The sequence below is a fragment of the Miniopterus schreibersii genome, assembly GCF_964146895.1.
Source record: "Miniopterus schreibersii genome assembly, chromosome: X".
NCBI lineage: Eukaryota > Metazoa > Chordata > Mammalia > Chiroptera > Miniopteridae > Miniopterus > Miniopterus schreibersii.
This window is the reverse complement of record NC_138104.1, coordinates 53,311,583-53,335,353: the sequence shown is the minus strand read 5'-3', so window position 1 is coordinate 53,335,353 and position 23,771 is coordinate 53,311,583.

Sequence of the window (23,771 nt, the reverse complement as noted above, 5' to 3'; positions counted from 1 at the left end):
ATAAATAATACTGCAATAAACAGGGGTGCCTATATCTTTGTGAATAAATGTTTTTGAGTTTTTTGGGTAGATACCCAGAAGAAGAATTGCTTGGTCATCTGGTAACTCTATTTTTATTTTTTTGAGGAACCATCATACTGTTTTTCCATAGCGGCTTTATCAGTTTATAGTCCCACCAGCAGTGAATGAGGGTTCCTTTTTCTCCACAACCTCTCCAACACTTGTTATTACCTGTCTTGTTGATAATAGTCATTCTAACTGGTGTCAGATGGTATCGCAATTTAGTTTTTATTTGCATTTCCCTAATTCCTAGTGAAGTTGAACATCTTTTCATATATCTGTTGGCCATTCAGATGTCTTTTTGGGAGAGTTGTTTGTTCAGGTCCTCCGCCCATTTTTTTAACTGGATTGTGTTTTTGTGGTGTTGAATTGAATGAGTTCTTTATATATTTTTGATATTAACACCTTGTCAGACCTTTTGTTTGCAAATATTATCTCCCATTCAGTTGGTTGCCTTTTTGTTTTGTTGTCTGTTTCTTTTGCTGTGCAGAAGATTTTTAGTTTGATATAGTACCATTCATTTATATGTGTCTTTAATTCCCTTGACTTTGGTGTCAAATTCATAAAATATTCACTAAGACCAAGGTCTGAAAGTTGAGTACCTATGTTTTCTTCTATATAATTTATTGTTTCAGATATTATACTTAGGTCTATGATCCATTTTGAATTAATTTTTATACATGGGGACAAACTGTAATCTAGTTTTATTCTTTTGTATGTAGCTTTCCAATTTTCCCAGCACCATTTATTGAAGAGGGTTTCTTTTCTCCATTGTGTGTTTTGGTTTCTTTGTCAAAAATTATTTGCTCAGATACATGTGGATTTATTTCTGGGCTTTCAATTATGTTCCATTGGTCATCTGTTTTTATGCCAGTACGATGCTGTTTTGATTATTGTTACTTTGGAGTATATTTGAAGTCAGGTAGTGTGATACTTCCAGCTCCATTAGTTTTTGGCAGGGTTGCTTTTGCTATTTAGTGTCTTTGGTGGTTCCATAAAAATCTGATGATTTTTTTGTTCTTTTTCTTCAAAGAATGATATTGGTATTTTGATGGGGATTGCATTAAATCTGTATATTGCTTTAGGTGATATGGCAATTTTAATTATGTGGATTCTTCCAATCCATGAACATGGAATATCTTTCCATTTCATTGTGTCTTTTCTAATCTCTTTTAATAATGCTTTGTAGTTTTCAGTATATAGGTCCTTCACATCCTTTTTTAAAGTTTATTTCTAGGTATTTTATTCTTTTGTTTGTAATTGCAAAAAGAATTGCCTTTTTCATTTTTTCCCCCAGAAGTTTTATTTTTAGTATATATGAAAGCAGTGGATATTTGTACAATGTTTTTGTATCCTGCACTTTACTGTATTTGTTTATTGTTTCTAATAGTTCTCTGATGAAGTCTTTAGGGTTTTCTATATACAGAATCATGTCATCTGCAAAAAGTGACACCTTTACTTCTTCCTTCCCAATTTGGATGCCTTTTATTTCTTTCCCTTGCCTTATTGCTCTGGCTAGGACTTCCAGAACTGTGTTTAATAAGAGTGATGCAAGTGGGCATCATTGTCTTGTTTCTCATTTTAGAGGAAAAGCTTTCTGTTTTTCACCATTGAGTATGATATTGGCTGAGGGTTTATCATATGTTTTTTTTTTTTAATGTTGAGGTATTTTCCTTCTATACCCATGTTATTGAGTGTGTTAATCATAAATGGATATTGTATCTTATCAGATATTTTCCTGCATCTATTGATAAGATAATATGATTTTTATCCTTTTTTTGCTAATGTGGTATATTATATTGATTGATATGCATATGTTGAACCATCCTTGTGCCCCTGGAATGATACCCTCTTGATTTTGATGTACTTGGTTAAATGTATTCTTGTATTGGATTTGCTAGTATTTTGTTATAGGGTTTTTGCATCTGTATTCATTAGAGATATTGGTTTGTAATTTATTTATTTGTGTTATACTGGCCAGGTTGTAGTATCAGGGTTATGTTGGCTTCATAAAATGTGTTAAGAAGTATTACCTTTTCTTCAATTTTTTGGAAGAGTTTGAAGATATGTTTTAAATCTTTGAACGTTTGGTAGAATTCACTGGTAAAGCCATCTGGTCCTAGATATTTGTTTTATCGTAGGTTTTTGATGGTTGTTTCAATTTCTTCACTGCTGATCGGTCAGTTTAGATTTTCTAATTCTTCATGATTCAGTCTAAGAAGATTATATTTTTCTAGGAAATTATACATTTCTTCTAGGTTACTGAATTTAATGGCATATAGAATTTCATAGTATTCTAATATGATTCTTTGTGTATCTTGATTCTGTGATAACTTCTTTCATTTCTGATTTTGTTTATATGAATCTTTTCTCTTTCTTCCTTAGTGAGTGTAAGAAGTGGTTTGTCAATTTTATTAATCTTTTCAAAGAACCAACTCTTTGTTGTATCATTTCTTTTGTATATTCTTTTTTCCCCCCATTTTGTTCAGTTCTGCTTGATTTTTAATTTTCTATCTTCTGATGACTTTGGTTTGATTTTGTTCTCTTTTTCTCTTGTTCTTTATTATGTATTGTTATGAGAAGAGAAGATGGCAGCAGAATAGGCAGACCTTCCTTGCACCTCCACCAAGGGCTAGACTGGAAATAAACTTAAATTGGGGAACATTCACCCAGAATTACCAACTAAGGTCCAGCTGAGGAGGAGACACATATCAAGGAAGGGCAGAAACCACCTGGAGACTGATAGAAAGGGTGAGGTCATGACAGGGGCTGGCCCAGCTTCCAGAGGCAGCAGGTAGAGAGTGAGGAGAAATCTCTTGGCTGTGTGTGGGTATTTCCCTGAAAGGATCAAGGCCTAGAATCCAGGCTGGACTCCCCAGTCCAGCGTGCCAGAGCGGAAAACAGTGGCCCATGTAACTTCCAGCTGTGAAAGGCGGTGGGGCTTCTTGCACCATGTATACTGGAGCTAAACAGAGAAAAAGACAGTTTTGTTTTTTTAAAAAACCAAGAGCACAATATTTCCTTTGAAGCTACTCACCTGAGGCTTTGGTGGAGGAAGGGTAGTGTGGACTGGAGTTGCCTGAGGAGAGGCTGGGGTGGGAAGCATTGTGGGTTGACATGGAAAAGTGGAAGCAGGGAGACCTGCAATTGGTCGTACCTCCCCAAAATGAAATGGCCATTTTTCCTGAGAGGTGCAGGCCACTCCTTAAAGCCACAGCTCAGGAAAAAAAAAAAATTCCACCCTATGGAATACAGTTAACCCCACCCTTAGGTACATATCTGCCTCAGCCCTTACAGAGGATACAGCAGCAATGGCCAACCCTACAAGTTTGGATAGTCTCAGGAAGCATAAGTGACTGGCTTGGAGGTGGGACCATCTGCTTCACTGTCCTGGGAACCTGACTGGTTCTTCCCTTTCATGGGAGAGTTGATAAAAACTCCCAGTTTCCAGCAGATCTGGCTGTACTGAATACAAGAATCTTGCCCAGTTGAGCGTAGGGAAATATTCTGGGACACTCTCAGAAGAGTAGCTCTGGGAAGTGGAAATGCACCCACCACTTTCACTGAAATCTGAATGGCATCTCTCCCTCATAGGAGACCCAGAGGTTTTATACTCCAGATTCTGCCAAAAGCCCTTTCAGAAACAGACTTGTTAGTATTAAGACGGAGAGCTTGCCGGCAGGTAAAGGCAGGTGAAGGGGGAGCCGGGGAAACCTGGGGAATTTTGCTGACCCATCCCTGGGTCCTGAGCTGCTAACAAACTGGCCTTAGAGTGCAGCTTAACCCCTCCCATGTGCAACCATATCCTATGGAGACAGGTGCAAACTGTGGATCCTTTGAATCTTCAAACTGGTTGCTGAGAGCGAAATGAAGAGAGTTTCTGATAGTGGCAAGCACCAAAGTACTTCTCAGGAGGCTCAGAATCTGCAGACAAAGCAGTCAACCTCAGTCATCAGAAAAGCAGGATCCAAAAAGAGCTACCAGGAGGCACTGACCTGTCCTGAAATAAATGTCACTTCCCTTTTTTTGCATTATTTTCTTTATTTTTCTTCTTTATTACTTTTTAAATTATTTTAGTGTCTCTTTTTTCTTTCATAACTCTATTTTTTCTCTTTCCTTCTCTTGCTCTATTTTTGTTCTTCTTTCCCCTGCTTTCTCTTTTTTCCTTTTCCTATTATTTGTCTTTCTGATTTCTCGTCTTTTCCTTTTCATAATTTTTTCTTTCTCTTTTCCATTACACCATTTTCCTTCTCTTATTTTTTATTCTTATTTTCTTTCTATAACCTCTGCCCTTTAATAGTTCTTTTCTTCCCCACAATTTTTTCCTTCTAGTATTCTTGTTTTCTCTTTCCTAATTCTCTCTTCTTTTGTGGTTGCTTTTATTGTTGTAGGGGTCTTTTGTGTGTTGTTGTTTTGTTATCTGTTTTGTTTTGCTCTGTCAGCACTTGCACAGCAGCTCACACAATGTGGGTGGGGTGAGCCTCAGAATCTGCCAGCCAGAGAGGAGATCCCACTCATGAATAGGACAGTAATAATCAAGACCCAATTACCATAGCAGAGTCCAAAAAAACCATGCAAGGGACATTCCAAGAGCACCCAGCTCAGGCGATCAAAGAGAGTGCATCACTGGGTCCCAAAGAACACTTACTACATAAAGGCACCCCATGAAGACTAAGAGGCATAACAGTTTATCTAATACATAGACACAAAAACAAAGAGATAGCAAAAATGGGGAGACAAAAAAAAGCCAAGTGAAAGAAAAGGAGGAAACTCCAGAAAGACCTAAAGGAAATGGAGGCAATCAAATTATCAGATATAGAGTTCAAAGTAATGGTTATAAGGATGCTCAAGAAACTTAGTGAGAATTACAAGAAATTTTGTTACAACTACAACAGCATGAAACAAAATAGATAAGAATCAGTTGGAAATGAAGAATAACATATCTGACATGAAGAATACACTGGAAGGAATCAAAAGTAGATTGAGGCAGAAGATCAAATCAGTGATTTGGAAGTAAAGGTAGAAAAAAACACCCAATTAAAGCACCAAAAAACAGAGAATTAAAAAGGATAGTTTAAGAAAACTTTGAGACAACATGAAATGTAACAATATCCGTAGCACAGGGATACCAGAAAGAGAAGAAAGTGAGCAAAGAATAAAGATCCTGTTTAAAGAAATAATGACAGATAACTTTTCTAACCTGGTGAAGGAAAAAGACAAGTTCAGGAAGCACAGAGAGTTGCAGTCAAGATGAACCCAAAGAGACCCAATCCAAGAAACATAATCGCAATGACAAACCTTAAAGACAAAGAAAGAACCTTAAAGGCAGCAAAAGACAGACAGAAAGTTACCTTCAACTGAGTACCAATTAGAATTTCAGCTGATTTATCAGTAGAAACACTTCAGGCCAGAAGAGATTGGCATAAAATGTTCAATATAATGAGAAGCAAGGAACTGAACCCAAGACTACTCTATACAGCAAGGCTATTATTTAAAATTGTAAGTTGAATAAAAAGCTTTCCAGACCAAAAAAAAAAAAAAAAAGGCTAAAGGAGTAGATTATAACCAAACCAGTATTGCAAGAAATGTTAAAGGGGTGCTTTAAGAAGAAGATACAATAGGGAGAGGGAGGAACATAGTTATAAAGAAAAAATGGCAATAGATAAGTACCTATAATAATAACCTTAAATGTAAATGGACCAAATGTCTACAAGAGACCCCCCCCCCCCAGAACAGAAGATTCACAGAAACTGCAAGTGAAGGGATGGAAAAAAATATACCATGCAAATGGAGATGAAAAAAAAAGCTGGGGTAGCAATACACACATCTGACTAAATAGACTTCAAATCAAAGAACATAACAAGAGACAAGGAAGGACACTACATAATACTAAAAAGATCATTTCAACAAGAGGATATAACACTGGTAAACATATATGCACTCAATATAGGAGCACCAAAATACAAAAAAGAAATGCTTGGTAAACCAATCTTCCTCAAACTATTCCAAAATATTACAAGAAGATGGAATACTTCCAAGTTCTTTTTATGAGGCCAGCATTATCACAATTCCAAAACCAGATGAAGACACTACAAAAAAAAAAAAAAATTACAGACCAATATCCCTGATGAACATAGATGTTAAAATCCTCAACAAAATATTAGAAAATTGGATCCAGCAATATATTAAACAGATCTTAAACTATGACCAAGTGTGATATTTTCCAGGGATTCAAGGCTGGCATAATATTTTCCAATCAATAAACATGATACACCACATAATAAAATGAAGGACAAAAATCATATGATCATATCAGTCAACTCAGAAAAGCATTCCACAAAATCCAACAACCATTTTTGATAAAAACTCTCAGGGATTATAACTCAACACAATAAAAGCCATGTATAGCAAACCTACAGGTAACATCATACCAAATGGGCAAAAAATAAAACCATTTCCCTTAAGATCAGGAACAAGACAATGATGTCTATTTTCACCACTCTAATTCAACATAGTACTGGAAGTCTTAGCCACAGCAATCAGACAAGAAGAAGAAATAGAAGGCATCCAAAATGGAAAGGAGGAAGTAAAACTGTCATTATTTGCAGACGACACAATATTGTATGTAGAAAACTCTAAAGACTCCACCAAAAAACTGCTGGATTTAATAAATAAATTTGGCAAAGGAGCAGGGTACAAAATCAACACCCAGAAATGATGGCATTTTATACATGAATCATGAACCCTCAGAAATAGAAACTAGGAAAACAATCACATTTAACATTACACCAAAAGTATTAGATACCTGGGAATAAACTTAACCAAGGTGGTAAAATATCTGCACTCAGAAAACTATAGGACATTGAAAAAGGAAATAGAGGAACATACAAACAAGTGGAAGCATATACTGTGTTCACAGATTGGAAGAATTAACATCATTAAAATGTCCATACTAACCAGAGCAATCTACAGATTCAACGTAATCCCTATTAAAATATCAATGGCATATTTTACAGGTCTAGAACAAATATGCCAAAAATTTATATGGAACCAAAAAAGACTCCAAATAGCCACAGCAATCTTGAGAAAGAAGATCAAAGATGGAGGGATCACAATACTGGATGCAAACTATACTATAAAGACATTGAAATCAAAACAACTTGTTACTGGCACAAGAACAAGTATATAAACCAATGGAAAAGAACAGAAACCCAAGAAATTGACCCATGCCAGTATGGTCAATTACTATTTGACAAAGGTATGGGCTGGGAAGCTTCACCCGAGCAGATGGGTCAAGCAGCACTGGGGACTCAGATATATGGCAGAAGGCCCACTCGGTGAGAGCTGGCAGTGTGGAAAGATTATAGAGCCAAGAGGAGCTAGTGGATTTGTTGTTGTTTTGTTGTTGTTGTTATTTCGATTTTTAAAATAACCTCCTGCTTGCAGTAGCAACAAGGTGGTGCCAGAGACCCAGTTAGAGCTGAAGAATTGGAATGAGAGAAAGCACCTACCCACCCCTCCTACAAGCAACAGGCAAAACTCCTAATGCAAATCAGTTTAAAACGCCGTGTCCAGGCTGGATAACCTGTAGAGGACAGTTCCTTGGGGGACCTGAAAGCTGCTCAGAACAAGTACATTCAAGGGGTGAATCCTGAAGAAGATCTAGCTTCTGGGATAGGAAGGAACCATCAACTGGATTACTTGGGGATACACCCTGCAGGGCTTCTGCCAAGTTGCTCAGGGCCAGGAAGGGACACTGACTCACATTGGCCCACAGAAGAGAACTGCCCTGGTGGCCGACAATCCACACACTAAGGGCCCAGATCCAACAACATTGGAGCAAAATTCAGTGAGCTCCACAAATAGCACAGCCAAAGGTTTTTGTTTTTTGTTGTTTGTTTGTTTTGTTTGTTTGGTTTGGTTTTTCTTTTTCTTTCTTCTTCTTCTTCTTTTTTTTACATATACTCCTACAGCTATCTTTAATTTTAGTCAATTTTTTCTCATTCTATTTACTTTTCTTAATTTTATTTTAAATTCAATTTTCTTTTCTTTCTCATTTCTCCTCCAATTTTGCTTTTCTTAATCTATATTTTATTTTTTTCAGTATTATACCTTTTTAAAATTATTTCATTATTTTTTTTATCTTTTATTTTTTATACTTATATTATTTTGGGTCTCTTATTCTTTGCTTTCATATTCTATTTTTGTTTTTGTTTTTTCTTCTCTAATTACTTTTGTGTCTTCTAATATTCTGTTTTGTGTGTATGTGGGCTTTTTTGTTTGTTGGTTGGTTTATTTATTAGTCTTTTTGTTGTGGCTGTTGTTTTTTGTGTGTTATTTTCAGTTTGGTCTGGTTTTGTCATGTTTTGTTCTGTTAGCATCTGAATAAAAGGTGGCACGAGATGGTCAGTTTTGAGTCTCACAGTCAACAAGCCTGAGGGATGAGCCCACCCACAAATGGGACAACACCAATCAAGACCCACATTCAGTAGGAAAGCCCACATAACCCTCACATGAGTCATTTGTAGAGCACCAAGCCCAAAAGATGAAGGAGACTACACCACTAGGTCCCACAAGAAGGCCAATGCACCAAGACTGGGAGGCATAGCAGTTGTATCCAGTACACAGAAACAAACACAATGAAACAGCAAAAATGGGGAAACAGAAAGAGACCCCAAATTAAAGAACAAGAGGAATCTCCAGAAAAAGCTAAATGAAGTGGATTCTAGTAATTTATCAGATATAGACTTCAAAGTAATGTTTATAACCATTTAGTTATAAACATTTAGTGAGAACTACAAGCAATTTAATATGAACTACAAGTAACTTAGTGGAAAATACATCAGCAAGAAAACAAATATAGAAACCATGAATAAGAAACAGTTAGAAATGAAGAATAACATAGCAGAAATAAAGAATATCCTGGAAGAAATCAACAGAAAATTAGAAGAAATTGAAGACAGAATCACCAAATTAGAAACTGGTTAGAAAAAAATCACTCAATTAGAGCAGCAAAAAAAACCACTTAAAATGCATAAGGACAGTGTAAGGGAACTTTGGCATAACATGAAATGGAGAAACATCCACATCATAGGGTTACCAAATGGAGAAGAAATTGAGCAAGGGACAGAGAACCTTTTTGAAGAAATGCTGACAGAAAACTTCCCTAACCTGGTTAAGGAAAAGTCAGAGAACTTCAGGAAGCACAGAGTACCAATCAAAATTAACGCAAAGAGAACCACAACAAGACACATCATAATTAAAATAGCAAACATTAAAGACAAAGAAAGAATTTTAAGGGTGGCGAGAGAGACAGTCAGTGACCTACGAGGGAGCTGCCACAAGGCTGTCAGCTGATTTCTCAACAGAAACACTATAAGCCAGAAGAGAATGGCATGAAGTATTCAAGGTAATGCAAAACAATGATCTGAAACCAAGACTACCATACCCAGCAAGGCTATCATTCAAAACTGAAGGTGAGATAAAGATCTCCCCAGAGAAAAAAAAAAAAAGCTAAAGGAGTTTATTACTACCAAACCAGCATGCAAGAAATACTAAAGGGACTGTTGTAAGAAAAAAAAACAAATACAGAGAAAGAGGGGAACATAGTCATGAAGAATAAAAGTGGCAATAAATACGTAACTATCAATAGTAACTTTAAGTGTAAATGGCTTAAACACTCTAATCAAAAGCTGAATGGATAGGAAAACATGACCCATATATATGCTGTCTACACGAGACATACTTCAGAAAAAAATACACAGGATGAAAGTGAGGATGGAAAAAAATTTTCAAAGCAAATGGAAAAAAAAAAAAAGTTGTGGTAGCAATACACATATCTGATAAAATAGACCTCAAAACGAAGGCCATAACAAGAGACAATAAAGGTCAATACATAATATTAAAGGGATTGATACAACAAGATGATATAACCCTGGTAAACAGAAATGCACCCAATATAGGAGGATGTAAAATAAATATAAAAATGTACGAAGGAATTTGAGGGAGATATCAACAGCAGTAAAATCTTAGTAGGGGATATTAACAGCAAACTGACATCACTGGATAGATGTTGTAGACAAAAAATCAACACAGATAGAGCAACACTAAACAACACACTCAATCTGATGGATTTAATTGACATTTACAGGACATTTCACCCCGAAGCTGCAGAATATACATTCTTATCATGTGCACATGTGTCATTCTCAAAGATAAACCTCATATTAGGAAACAAAACAAGTCTCTAAAAGTTCAAAAAGATTAAAATCTTATCAAGCATCTTCTTGGACCACAATGGCATGAAATTAGAAATCAACTACAATAAACACACTCAAAAACATTCCAACACATGAAGGCCAAATAGGACTTTATTAAAAAATAAGTGTGTTACCATTGAGATCAAAGCATAAATCAAAATCTTACTAAAAAAAGAAAAAATCAACACACAAAAAAACAAAATCTATGGAACACAATGAAAGCCATCCTGAGTTGACAGTTCATAGCACTACAGGCTTACATCAAGATTCAAGAAAAATCTCTAATAAACTATCTAACCTGCTAACTGAAAGAATTAGAAGGAAAACAACAAGAAAAGCCCTGAGTAAGTAGAAGGAAGGGAATAATAAAGATCAAAGTGAAAATAAATGACATAGAGCCTAAAAAAATTACAAAAGATCAATGAAACCAAGACCTCTTTCTTTGAAATGATAAACATGATTCATGAAACTTAGGCAGACTCATCAAAAAAGAAAGTGAGAGGACCCAAATAAACAAAATCAGAAATGACAGAAATGAAGTAACAACTGACCCAACAGAAATACTAAGGATTGTAAGAAAATACTATTATCAAATATATGCCAACAAGTTGGACAACCTAGGAAAAATGGCCAAATTCCTAGAAATATACAACCTTCCAAAACTCAGCCAGGATGATTCAGAAAACCTGAATAGACCAATAACAACTAATGAAATTGAAGCAGTAATCAACAAACTCTAAGTAAACAAAAGCCCTGGCCCATATGGCTTCACAGGAGAGTTTTACCCAACATTCAAAGAAAAACTAACACCTATTCTACTCAAACTATTCCAAAAAATTCAAGAGGAAGGAAGACTCTGAAAGTCTTTTTATGAGGCCAGCATTATACTAATTCATAAACCAGGTAAAGATACTACAAAAAAAAAAAAAGGAAAAAAAGAATTACAGGCAAATATATCTGATGAACATAGATGTCAAAATATTTTTTAAAATGTTAGCAAATCAGATCCAGCAATACATTTAAAAGATAATGCACCATGTCCAAGTGCAATTTATTCCAGGGATGCAGGGCTGGTACAATATTTACAAATCAATAAATGTGATACATCACATAAACAAACTGAAAGATAAATCAAATTATTATATCAATAGGTGCACAAAAAGCATTCAACAAAGTCCAACACCCATTTCTGATAAAAATTCCCAGCAAAGTGGGAATGGAGGGATCATACCTCAACATTATAAGCACCACATATTACAAACCTACAGCCAACATCATACTCAATTGGGAAAAACTAAAAACATTTCCCCTAATAACAGGAACAAGGCAGGGATGATTGCTTTCACCACTCCTATTCAACACAGTACTGGAAGTCCTAGCCACAGAGATCAAAAAAGAGGAAGAAATAAAAGTCATCTAAATTGTAAAGGAGGAAGTAAAACTATCACTCTTTGCAGATGATATGATATTGTACCCTAAAGACTCCACCAAAAAAACTACTACATTGAATAAATCAATTGAGCAAAGTAGTAGGATATAAAATTAATATCCAGAAATCTATGGCAATTTTATACACCAATAATGAACTCTCAAAAAGAGAAACTAAAAGAACAGTCCCATTTACTATTGTTACTAAAGATTAAGATATTTAGGAATAAACTTAACCAAGGGGGTAAAATAACTGTACCCGTCAATCTACAGAACCTTACAAAAAGAGACAGAGGAAGATATAAATAATTGGAAACATATATCATGTTCATTGATTCTAAGAATTCACATCCTTAAAATGTCCATACTACCGGAAGCAATCTATAGATACAATACAATCCTTATTAAAACACCAACAGTTTATGTCAGAGATCTAGAACAAATATTCCAAAAATTTATATGGAACCAAAAAAGACACTGAATACCTTCAGCAATCTTGAAAAAGAAGAACAAAGTTGGAGGGATCACAATACCAGATATCAAGTTATACTACAAAGCCATTGTAATGAAAACAGCCTGGTACTGGCACAAAAACAGGCATATAGATCAATGGAACAGAACCCAGACATTTTCCCAAGCCTTTGTGCTTAATTAATATTTGACAAAGGGGGCAAGAGCATACAGTGGAGTAAAGACAGTCTCTTCAATAAATGCTGTTGGGAAAATTAGACGCGTACATGAGAAAAAATGAAATTAGACCACCAACTTACACCAGAATAAACTCAAAATGGATGAAACACTTAAAAATAAGTTTTGCAAATATAAATGCCCTAGAAGAAACCATAGGCTGCAAAGTCTTAGACATCTCATGTAGCAGAATTTTCGCTGATACAAAGCACAAGGCAAGAAAAACAAAGGAAAAAATAAACAAATGTGACTATATCAAAATTATGTTTCTGCACAGCAAAAGAAACAAGCATCAAAATGAAAAGAGAACCCACTCTATGGGAGAACATATTTTCCAATGAGAAATTTGATAAGGGGATAATTTCCAAAATATTTAAAGTACTTATACAACTCAACAGCCTAGTATTGGCTTCCTCAAAAGGAAGCCAAACAACCCAATTAAAAAATGGGCAGAGTACCTGAATTGACATTTCTTGAAAAAGGTAATACAAATGTCCAAGAGACATATGAAGGAATACTCAATGTCAGTAATCATCAGAGAGATGCTAATTAAAACAACAAGGTACCACTTCACACTAGCCAGAATGGCTTCCATCAATAAATCAACAAACAAGTGCTGGAAAGGATGTGGAGAAAAAGAAAACCTACTACACAGCTGGTGGGATTGCAGACTGGGTGCAGCCACTATGGAAAATGGTGTATAGTTCCCTCAAAAAATTAAAACTGGAACTGCCATTTAATCCAGTGATCTACTTCAAGGAATATATCCCAAGAATCAGGAAACTCCAACCAGAAAGAATATATGCACCCCTATGTTCCTAGCAGTGATATTTACAATAGGTTAGATGTGGAAACAACCCAAGTGACCATCAATAGATTAGTGGATATAAAAGCTGTGGTACATTTACACAGTGTAATATTATGCAGCTGTATAAAAGAAGGAGCTCTTACCTTTTGAGATTGCATGGGTGGACCTGGAGACTATCATGCTAAATAAAATAAGCTAACCAGAGAAAGACAAATATCACATGATCTCACTTATATGTGGTGTCTAACTAACAAAATATATTGATGAATAAATGATGTTAGGGAAAGTGGATGCAAAAATATGAAACTAGACCACAAACTTATACCATATACAACAATAAACTAAAAATGGATATAATACTTAAATGTAAGTCATAAAACCATAAAAATCTTAGATGAAAACATAGGCAGTAAAATCTCAGACATTTTCACCAATAGCCTAGGAAAACAGAAATAAGGGAAAAATAAACAAAAAGGACTGCATTAAATTTAAAAGCTTATGCATAGCAAACTGAAACCATTGTATGGGAGAACATATTCACCAATGATACATCAAATAATAGTTTAATTTCCAAAATATGCAAAGAACTCATAGAACTCAACAGCAGAAAGACAACCAATCCAATTAAAACATGTGGAAAGGACATGAATAGATTTTTCTCCAAAGAGGATATAGCAATGGCCAATAGACATGAAAAAATGCTCAAAGTCAGTAATTATTGGACAAATGCAAATTAAAGAAAAAGAAAAGAAATATCACTTCACATGTACCAGAATGGCTGCCATAAACAAATCAAGAAACAAGTGCTGGCGAGGATGTGGAGAAAGGGCAACCCTAGTACACAGCTGGTGGGAATGCAGACTGGCACAGCCACTGTGGAAAACAGTATGGATGTTCCTCAAAAAATTTAAAATGTATCTGCCATTTTACCCACTAATCCCACTTGTGGGAATATATCCTAAGAATCCCAAAACACTAATCACAAGGAATATATGCACTCCTATGTTCATGGTAGCACAATTTACAATAGCTAAGATCTGGAAACAGCCCAAGTCCCCATCAGTAGATGAGTGGATAAAAAAACTGTGGAACATTTATCCAATAGTATACTATGCACCTGTAAAAATGAAGGATCTCTTACCCTTTGAGATGGCATGGATAGACCTGGAGACTATTATGATAAGTGAAATAAGCCAGTATTGAAAGATAAATAGCCAGTATTGAAAGATAAATATCACATGATCTCACTTATGTGTAGAATCTAATGAATAAAATAAACTTATGAACAAAATATGTCCAGAACTATATATGCATGGAACAAAAGAACAGATCTCATGGGGGCTGGTGAAAGGGGACAGGAAGAGATTAACTAATGAATTTATATGCATATATGCATAAACCATTGACACTGACAAGAGCATGGGGAAGGCTGTGGGCGTGCAAAAAGGAAGAAAATGGTATACATCTGTAATATGTCAACAATAAGATAAAAATTGAAAAAAGATGTGCTATTATGTTGTTTACTTGGGATTTCTCTTACTTCTTAAGATAAACCTGTAATGATAAAAACTGCCCTTTTATCACTGCTTTTGCTGTATTCCAGAATTTTTATTTGTCAAATTGTTATTCTCATTTGTCTTTATATATCTTTTGATCTCATGTTTTATTTCTTCTTTGACAGTCATTTTTTAGTAGTATTTTGTTTAATCTCCACATATTTTTGGATTTACTTTCTTTTTGCAGTTGATTTCTTATTTCAAGCATTGTGATCATAGAATATTCTTGATATAATTTCAGTCTTCTTGAATTTATTGAGGCGAGTTTTGAGAATGTTCCATGTGCACTGAAAGGGATTGTATAATATGATATTCTGGGATGAAAGATTTTGCAAAGTCAGTTATGTCAATTTGGTCTAGTGTGTCATTTAAGGCCAATATTTCTTTATTGATTTTCTGTTTGAATGATCTATCTAGAGCTTTCAACGGTGTATTAAGTTCTCCAACTATGACTGTGTTTTTTGTCAGTTTCTCTCTTAATTTCTTTTAGTAGATGCATTATATATTTCAGTGCTCCCTGATTGGGTGCATATATATTGTTATGTCTTCTTGATGTAGTGTCCCCTTTATCATTATAAAATGCCCATTTTGTCTCTTGTTATTTTTGTTATCTTCAAATCTATTTTGTCAGATAAAAGTATGGCTACACCTTCTTTTCTGTGGATGTTGTTAGCTTGGAAAATAATTTTCCGCCCTTTCACTTTGAGTCTAACTTTGTCTTTGCATCTTAGATGTGGCTCCTGAAGGCAGCATATGGGTGGGTTTTGTTTTTTGATCCAATCTGCTATTTAGTGACTTTTTGTTGGAGAATTCATCCCTGGTCAGTATGGCTCAGTTGGTTGAGCATCATTCCATTCACTGAAAGGTTGCTAGTTCAATTCTCAGTAAGGGCTCATGACCAGGTTGTGGGTTCAATCCCTGGTGGGGGGTGTGCTGAAGGCAGCCAATCCATGTTTCTTCCTCTCCCTCTCCTTTCCCCTCTGTAAAAATCAATAAAAACAAAAATAAAAAAATATTGGGGAATTTAGTCCATTTACATTTAGGGTAATTATTGATGTATGAGGATTTCCTATAGCCATTTTATCTTTTGTTTTCTGGTAGCTCTTTGCTTCTATTGTTTCTTTTCCTTTGTCTTTCTGTCTGTTTTTGTTTTGTGGTATTCCATATTTCTTTCCTCTATTTCCTCTTTTTTTAAGCGATGTGTCTCAGTTTGGGGGGTTCTTTTATGGTGTGGTTACAATTAGGTTTATGAAGAAGAATGCTTCATGTATACGGTATTCCTTTTTCTTCTGAATGCATCTGATCTGCATCCTCCTTTTCAAATTCAGACCTTTATCCCTTCCTCTTTTATGTTTTTGTTGTCACAAATTATCTGTTTATGCTGTAAGTTTGTTGGTAATCTTACTTGTAGTTTTGTGACCTGTTGTCCTTTGTTTCAAGTAGAATAACCCCTTTGAGTATTTTCTGCAATGGAGGTCTTCTGGTGTTAAATTCCCTCAGCTTCTGTATGTCTGGGAATGTCTTTATTTGTCCTTCATATTTAAAGCATAACTTTGCTGGATTTATTATTCTTGGCTGGTAATTTCTCTCTTTCTTTTGTTTGAATATTTGGTTCCACTCTCTTCTAGCTTGTAGAGTTTCTGCTGAGAAGTCCAATGATAGGTTACTATTTTCTTCTCCCTATATGACTTGGAAATTTTTCTTTTCATTATTTTTTGAGAATTTTAATACAAGGTATCTTAGAGAATGCCTCTTTGAATTAAGGTAAGTAAATGTTCTTTTTGCGCCTGGCCAGGCGTGGCTCAGCAGTTGAGCATCGACCTGGAACCCAGGAGATCGGGATTCGGTTCCCGGTCAGGGCACATGCCCGGGGTTGCGGGCTGCAGCTGATCAGTGACTTTCTCATCATTGATGTTTCTATCTCTCTGTCTCTCTCTCCTTTCCTCTCTCTGAAATCAATAAAGATATATTTTTTTAAAAAAGTGTTCTTTTTGCTTGTGGGATTCAAGGATCTAGGTCTTTCCATAGATTTGGGAAGTTTTCATCAATTATTTGTTTGTACAGGCTCTCTGTTCCCATCTCCCTCTCTTCTTATTCTAATATACCTATTATTCTTATATTGCTCTTTCTGATGGCATCAGTTCTCACAGAATTCTTTCATTTTTTATGATCAAGTCTCTCTCTTATTTCCTCTGCATCATCTCTATATTTCTATCTTCATTATCACTAATTCTTTCCTCCATTTGGTTGGTTCTATTTCCAGTGCTTGCTAGTTCACTCTTGATCTATTTTATTGAGTTCTTCATCTAAAGAATTTCTGTTTGGCTCTTTTTTAAAATTTCAATCTCTTTGGTAAAGTATTAATTTTGTTTATTGATTTGTTTTCTGAGCAAATTAAATTGCTTGCCTGTATTTTCTCACATCTTGTCGAGTATTTTCAGAACTGCAATTTTGAATTCTGTAACATTTATATTTTACATATTTCCATGTCTTTAAGTTTGTTTTCTGGAGAATTTTTATTTTCTCTCTGAGGTGCCTTGTTATCTTTGTTATTCATCATGTTTGATAGATTCCTTCTCCATCTAAGCATCTATGTATGAGTGGCACTTCTCTAGCGGATGAATACAAAAGGGGACTTTCTATAATTTTGAAGTAGTTGATGCTGAGTCATGTGTTTTTCATTTCTGTGAAATCCCAGTGTGTCCATTGCAACCAGATGCTGCAGTCAGTGTAGCAGTGATGCATGGGGGTGGGCTGGACTGGGGAAACTTCATAGTCTTCTTTGTTCTTTTGCCTTCCTTCTCATGGCTACCCTGGTCCTCCATGACATTACCCCTGTGCCTTAACCCGGGACAAGTCACAGAGTGCACCCTTTGCTCAGGGAACAAAAAGCAATTCTATAATACCGATTCTTGGGTATTCAGATAATGTGCTCTTCAACGCAACACCAAAGGCAAAAGAAGGTGAGCTCTGAGAAGCTGCTAGGCTGCAAGGCTTCATGACTTTATTTCTCTGTCTGGAATGCTGATCCCCTCACAACTGCAGCCACTAAGATTCAGTGTTGCCAGGCTCTCTTCCTGCTTTCCACTGGCTCCTAATTCAACCCTAATTCAAGACTGCTCCTTCTGGCACCCTTTTGCAGTGTATAATTAAATTTACACCATTTCAGAACTGGAGAATAACTTCCATTTTCCAAGTAAGTAAAGTGAGGCCCAAAGCTGCAATGTGGACTGGAAGTGGTTTAGCTCAAAAGGATCTAGAGTCATATTGTTTGAGTTTGAGTCTCAGTTTTGCCCACTTCCTAGTTTTGTGAACTGAGTCAAGTTATATTCCCTTTTGGGCCTTCAGTTTCCTCCTCTGTGAAATGATGGTGTGTGTGGGGGGGGGGGGGCTCACATTAATGCATGCTTTAGAAGGTGGTTGTGAGAACTACATGATATAATTTATGGAAAGTTGCTATTGCAGTGGTGGATACATGACAAACTTTCAATAAACTAGCAGGCAGTTGTTATGGACCTGGTCTCCTACCAAACACTGGAATGCCACTCAGGTTCTTTGACTCTTCTTCCAATACTCTTTCCATTTTCAATAGTGACTTTCATTACATAATATTTGAAAGACTGTTACTGTTTTTCACCTTTTATCTACTCCATCTTGCCAAACATGCTTTTGGAGAATCTGAGGGTCACCCAAATTCTACTTTTCCCAGTGATAATAAATACAAGTTGTGGCACTTATGGGCATCTGAGGAAATAAGATGGGCATCACAGGTTAGAAGGTGAACCAGAATAGGCACATCAAAGCATCTTGCTCTAAGCTCAGGCAGGTGAGAGTATCCAGCTTGACCCAGGATAATGTCACACTGGGCTAATTCTGTGTGTAAAGAGTAGCTCTGCTCCTGGTAGACAACATGGGCCACTGACAATAAAGAAAGAAGGTAGCAAAGGCAAATGCTCACTAGTTATTAGGGACACTTTCATTTTAACCTTCGCCTTGGCTGCAGACCTTTAATGAGGTGGCAGTGTGATCGCTCGTGCTGACCTTCACTCAAAGAAATCTCACTGATGTTTACTGCCAAACTCACTGAAGGCCCCATAGCCTAGTGCCTGAAGGCTATATATTAAAACCACTCACTTTTTTAGAGCTGTATGTGTACTTGGCACTTTAGCTGTAATCATTCATGTCATCTTCACAACTACCTAACAGGCAGATACTGTCATTAGTCCCATTGTGTAGAGGAAAGTGATAAAGCCTTAAGAGGGGAGTTGCTAATTCCAGGCAATGTGCTTGTAAGCCAATGTTCATAAACTCTGGAGACAGCCTAATTGGCATCTATCTCTGCTATTCATAGCTTTGAACAAGTTACTGCAGTTTTTTATTGTACACACTGATGCTGGGATTTCTTGGGTATGCCTGAGCCTGAGTGTAACCTAGAGCTAGATTCCTGAGCTACCCTCAGACATATGCCCACATTTCTCACACATGGTATTTTCCTTAACCCCTACAACATGTACCTCCTTCCTTCTGATCCAGAATACAGAGGTCACCTTAAAGGCAATTTTGAAACATTTGTTTTTTGACTACTCTGAAGCCCCTGATACTTTTATTTCTCTGTAAGATTGAAAGTAATGGAGAGGAAGGATTCAGAGAATATAAGAGCGGTGAGAATCCCAGAAATATAAGTGTATTCCTTACTCTACCAATGTTTCAGGATGACCTTGAACATGTCCCAGACTCTCCCTGGACCTTAAATTTCTATTCAGCTCTGTCACTCTGAGATTAGATACTATAGGAGAGTTTAAGAGAAAGCAGTTTCTTCTGCATGTCAAGGCAGTCTTTGAAGAGAAGACAAGGATTGATCTGGGTTTGAAGACTGAGTGCTGTATTAACTAATAACAACAAACACATATATGGGACTTACCAAGAACTGGGCATTATTCCCAATAATTTACATAATAACCCATTTATTTCTCATCACACTCCGTGAAAAAGGAACTTTGACCATGTTCTCCATTTTACAAATGTGAAACTAGTCATGGAGATTTCAAGTAATATGCTCATGATCAAGATCACACAGCTAGGAAGAAGCGAGGTCAGTATTTGAATTCAGGCAACCTACCTTCAAGAATCCATTCCTTTGAATCTATACTAACTTTCCATACTGCATAGTGAAGAAAGTAAAGGGAAGCTCCTGTTAGCACAACTCTGTATCAGCTTGGCCTGCACATTCCCAGAGAAAGCTGGAGGCAAGTAAACCATCTGGGAGCTAGTCCAGCTGGAATGAGGTCATGAGGACACAACCAGGGGAGGAGAAGGGGTAAGCAGTGGAAATAAAAAATAAATTGCAGGGGATTCTGTCTAATAATAATAATAATAAAAACCCCACAGTATATTTGGTGACTGCATGGAACAGAGAAAGTCAAAATGACTAGGAAATTTCAAGTTTGGGGGATTATGTGTAAAGGACAAAATTTGGTTCAGGGAAAGAGTCAGGTTCAAGAAGAATGATATAAGTTTATATTATTTGAATATAAAGTGACATCAAGAGTCTGGGAGAGGTTCTTGGCAGGAAATTGAGAGGTGGCTGTTAAAGCCATGGGAGTAAGGATGAGTGCTCAGATGTGTCAAGCCTATTGCTGTGTGTTGGGTTTTCCCAAAACCAGTGGTCCTCAATTTTGAGCAAGCATCCGAATCATCTGGAGGGCTTGTTAAAATACAGATTGCCAGGCTACTCCACCAGAGTTACTGATTCAGTAGGTCTGAATTAGCGCTTGAGAATTTACATTTCCAACAAGTCCTCAGGTGGTGTTGATACTCCTTGTCGGGGGACCACACTTGGAGAATTATTTCTGTAGAGCAACTTTGGGCCCATATGGCAGCCTTGTAAATGTCCTAAGCTCTGATCCCTTGATGCTTAGAGCTGAAAGGACCTTAAAACTCATCTAGTCAACCTAACCTCCCAATGTAGATATTGCCTCTGCAGTATTCATTACATATATCATTCAGCTTTTCATTCACTCATTCAAAAACTATTTATTGGCCACATACTAGGTGATGTATAGTACTATAGCTTGAGGGATAATGTAGTAAATAATACAGACAAATCAAGGTCCCTGCTCTCATGAAGCTTCCATTTTAAGGGTGATGGTGGAAGGACAATGAACAATCACAAAAAAGTATTACTTAATGGTCACTTCTGACCAGAAAATTAAAATAGTATCTGGGTTGCTACTTTAGGTTGGATCTTCATGAAGGCTTCTCTAAAGAGGTGATATGAGGTCTGAGATATGAAGGTCAAGAAGAAGCCAGCCAGGCAAGTATAGGGAAGGAACTTTAGGGGGAAAAAATTGCTAAAGCAGGAAGATGGCAGCACTCTGACAAGAAGCAGAGTGCCCTTGCTCCCAACCACAGACTCAATTTACCCCTAAAATATTGCATAACCAGCTTAGAAAAACAATAGAAATATACTCGAGTGGACATATTTCAAGTAGGGAGCACTGAAGAAACATCATAGAGTCTGGTAAGAGAGGCAAGGTGTAGAAAGGTGGAGTCCTCCCTGAAACTTGTGCTGGTACCTGAGACCCGAGGGTTAGAGGCTGCAAAGATCTCACCCCTTGGGAGTGTGGACTGGGATTTGTGTCTGCATGGTGGAGCGTTTGAAATGAGCACCCTATGAGATTAGCCAACCAGATCTGGGAAGGGAGGAGCGAAGCACACCTACCTTCCCTGCAGGCCGGGAGTACCAACCTCTAAAAGAAAGGGGCTGGTCAGTTCACTGAAGCCACAGATATCTCCCACAGGGCACAGTCTTCAGGGGGAAGGAAGAACAGCTCACAGGTTGACAATAAAGAATAAGACTCTCAGGGACTATCCTTTGGAAACTGGAGGAAAAGCTTAAAACCCCTTCTGCAGGCTGGGCAGGCCAAAATGCTCACCAGATTTTTTTTTAATTGAACCCACTGAGCCCAACCTGCTGAAACTGCTCATACAGAAAAGGCAACAGACAAAAGACAATCTGAAGCTGCAGCAACACATTGTATGTGGAACTAGAATTTGAGGATAAGGTAGAGAATGAGGAGTTGGCTTTGAAGCAGAGACTAACTTCCCCAAAGTGACTGCCTGACAGCGAAACCTTTAAGTATATCCCAAACTACACTAGCCAGCCTGCACCCTAAAGACTCTTCAGAAGACTCTGGAGTAAGTCCAGGGAAACACATGGGAGAGGTAAAATAGCTGATAAGTGGAAGTGGGCCACAGAGATCCTTAGATCAGCCAACTACCTAAGGACACCAAAGCCAAACCTAGAAAGACCCTGACATGGGCTGATACATGAGTACCTCCCAGGAGGACCGAAATCAGAATACAAAACAGTGAGCCACAAACTACATAAAAAGCCCAGAGGAAACTCACCTGATTGATTTTTTTTTTTGAAAGGAGAGAGAAAAGAAAAAGTTCTCTTTTTAAATATTTTGTTTCTAATTTTTAAATTTAAAAAATTTTTTTTTTCTTTCTTTGTTTTCTTTTTCTTAAATTTTATTTTTGTTTAAAATATCACAGATGTCCCTTTTTCTCCCCAATGATCCGTTCCACTCCGTTTCATCCCCCTCCCCAGTCCCTCTCTCCACCATTGTCTGTGTCCTTGGGTTGTGCATATATGCATATAATTTCTTTGGTTACTCTCTCCCCCTCCACCCACCCGCCCTCCTCCATCCCTCTGACATTCGTCAGTCTAATCTATGATTCCATGTCATTGTATCTATTCTGTTCATCAGTTTATTAAGTTCTTTAGATTCCACATATAAGTGAGATCATGTGATGTTTGTCTTTCTCTGCCTGGCTTATTTCACTTAGCATAATATTCTCCAGGTCCATCCATACTGTCCCAAAGGGTACGAGATTCTTCTTCTTTACAGCTGCGTAGTAATCCATGGTGTAAATGACCCACAGCTTTTTTATCCTCTCATCTACTGATGGTCACTTGGGCTGTTTCCAGATCCTAGCTATTGTAAACTGTGCTGCTATGAACACTGGGGTACATATATTCTTTCTGATTAATGTTTATAAAAATTTTCTTTTGCTTTGCATTTCTGCATTGTTTTGTTTTGTTTTTGTTCTATTATCAAAATTTTCTTGATATTCTCTGGTTAACTTCTGTGATATTATCAGTATAATAAATAAGTTTACTACTTTTCTCTATTGCTTCCTCCATATCCCTTATTGGACTTCCTCCCTGCCCTTTCTTTCTCTCTATCTTTTTCTCCCATTGGCATAACTTTTTTCTTTCTTTTCTTTTTCTCCCCTTTTATTCTGTCTTCCTGTTTTTTTTGTTTGTTTGTTTGTTTGTTTTGGTTCTATTTGTCTCTTTCTTTTCTTTTTTTTTTCTTTTTTTAACTATTTTCATATTCCTACATTCTACCTTTATTTTTGGCTCGCCCTTCTTTACTTTCAGAATCATTTCAATGCCTCTTTTATCTCCCAGTAGCTTATTTATTTTTTACTTTTTATTTTATTTGTATTATTTTCTATTTTTCTTTACTGTTATCACTAATATCCTTTTATTTCTCTCTATTTTTGTTTGTTTGTTTTGCTTTAGCATTTGTGTTCTTGCTTCACTCAATTCTACTTTTCTTAAGAGGTTTTCACACTGTTTATAAGGATATATTGTAAGTTACTGTTTGTTTCCTGGCAGTTTGGTTGTGTCTTCATTTGCCTTGCCAGCACCTATACAACAGCTCACATGATGTGGTTGGGGGTGAGCCACACAGATAGCCAACCTGAGAGGAGAGTCCTCCCAAGAATGGGTAAACAACAATCTAGACCCAGTCACAACAAGAGAGCCCAAAGAACCCACAAAAGGTACAGCCACAAAAGGGAGATACTTAGAGAAAATAGCTCAGGAGTATAAGGAAAACACACCTCTGGGCTCCACTGGACATACACTAAAAAGTCCCACCCCACAAAATTGTATATCTA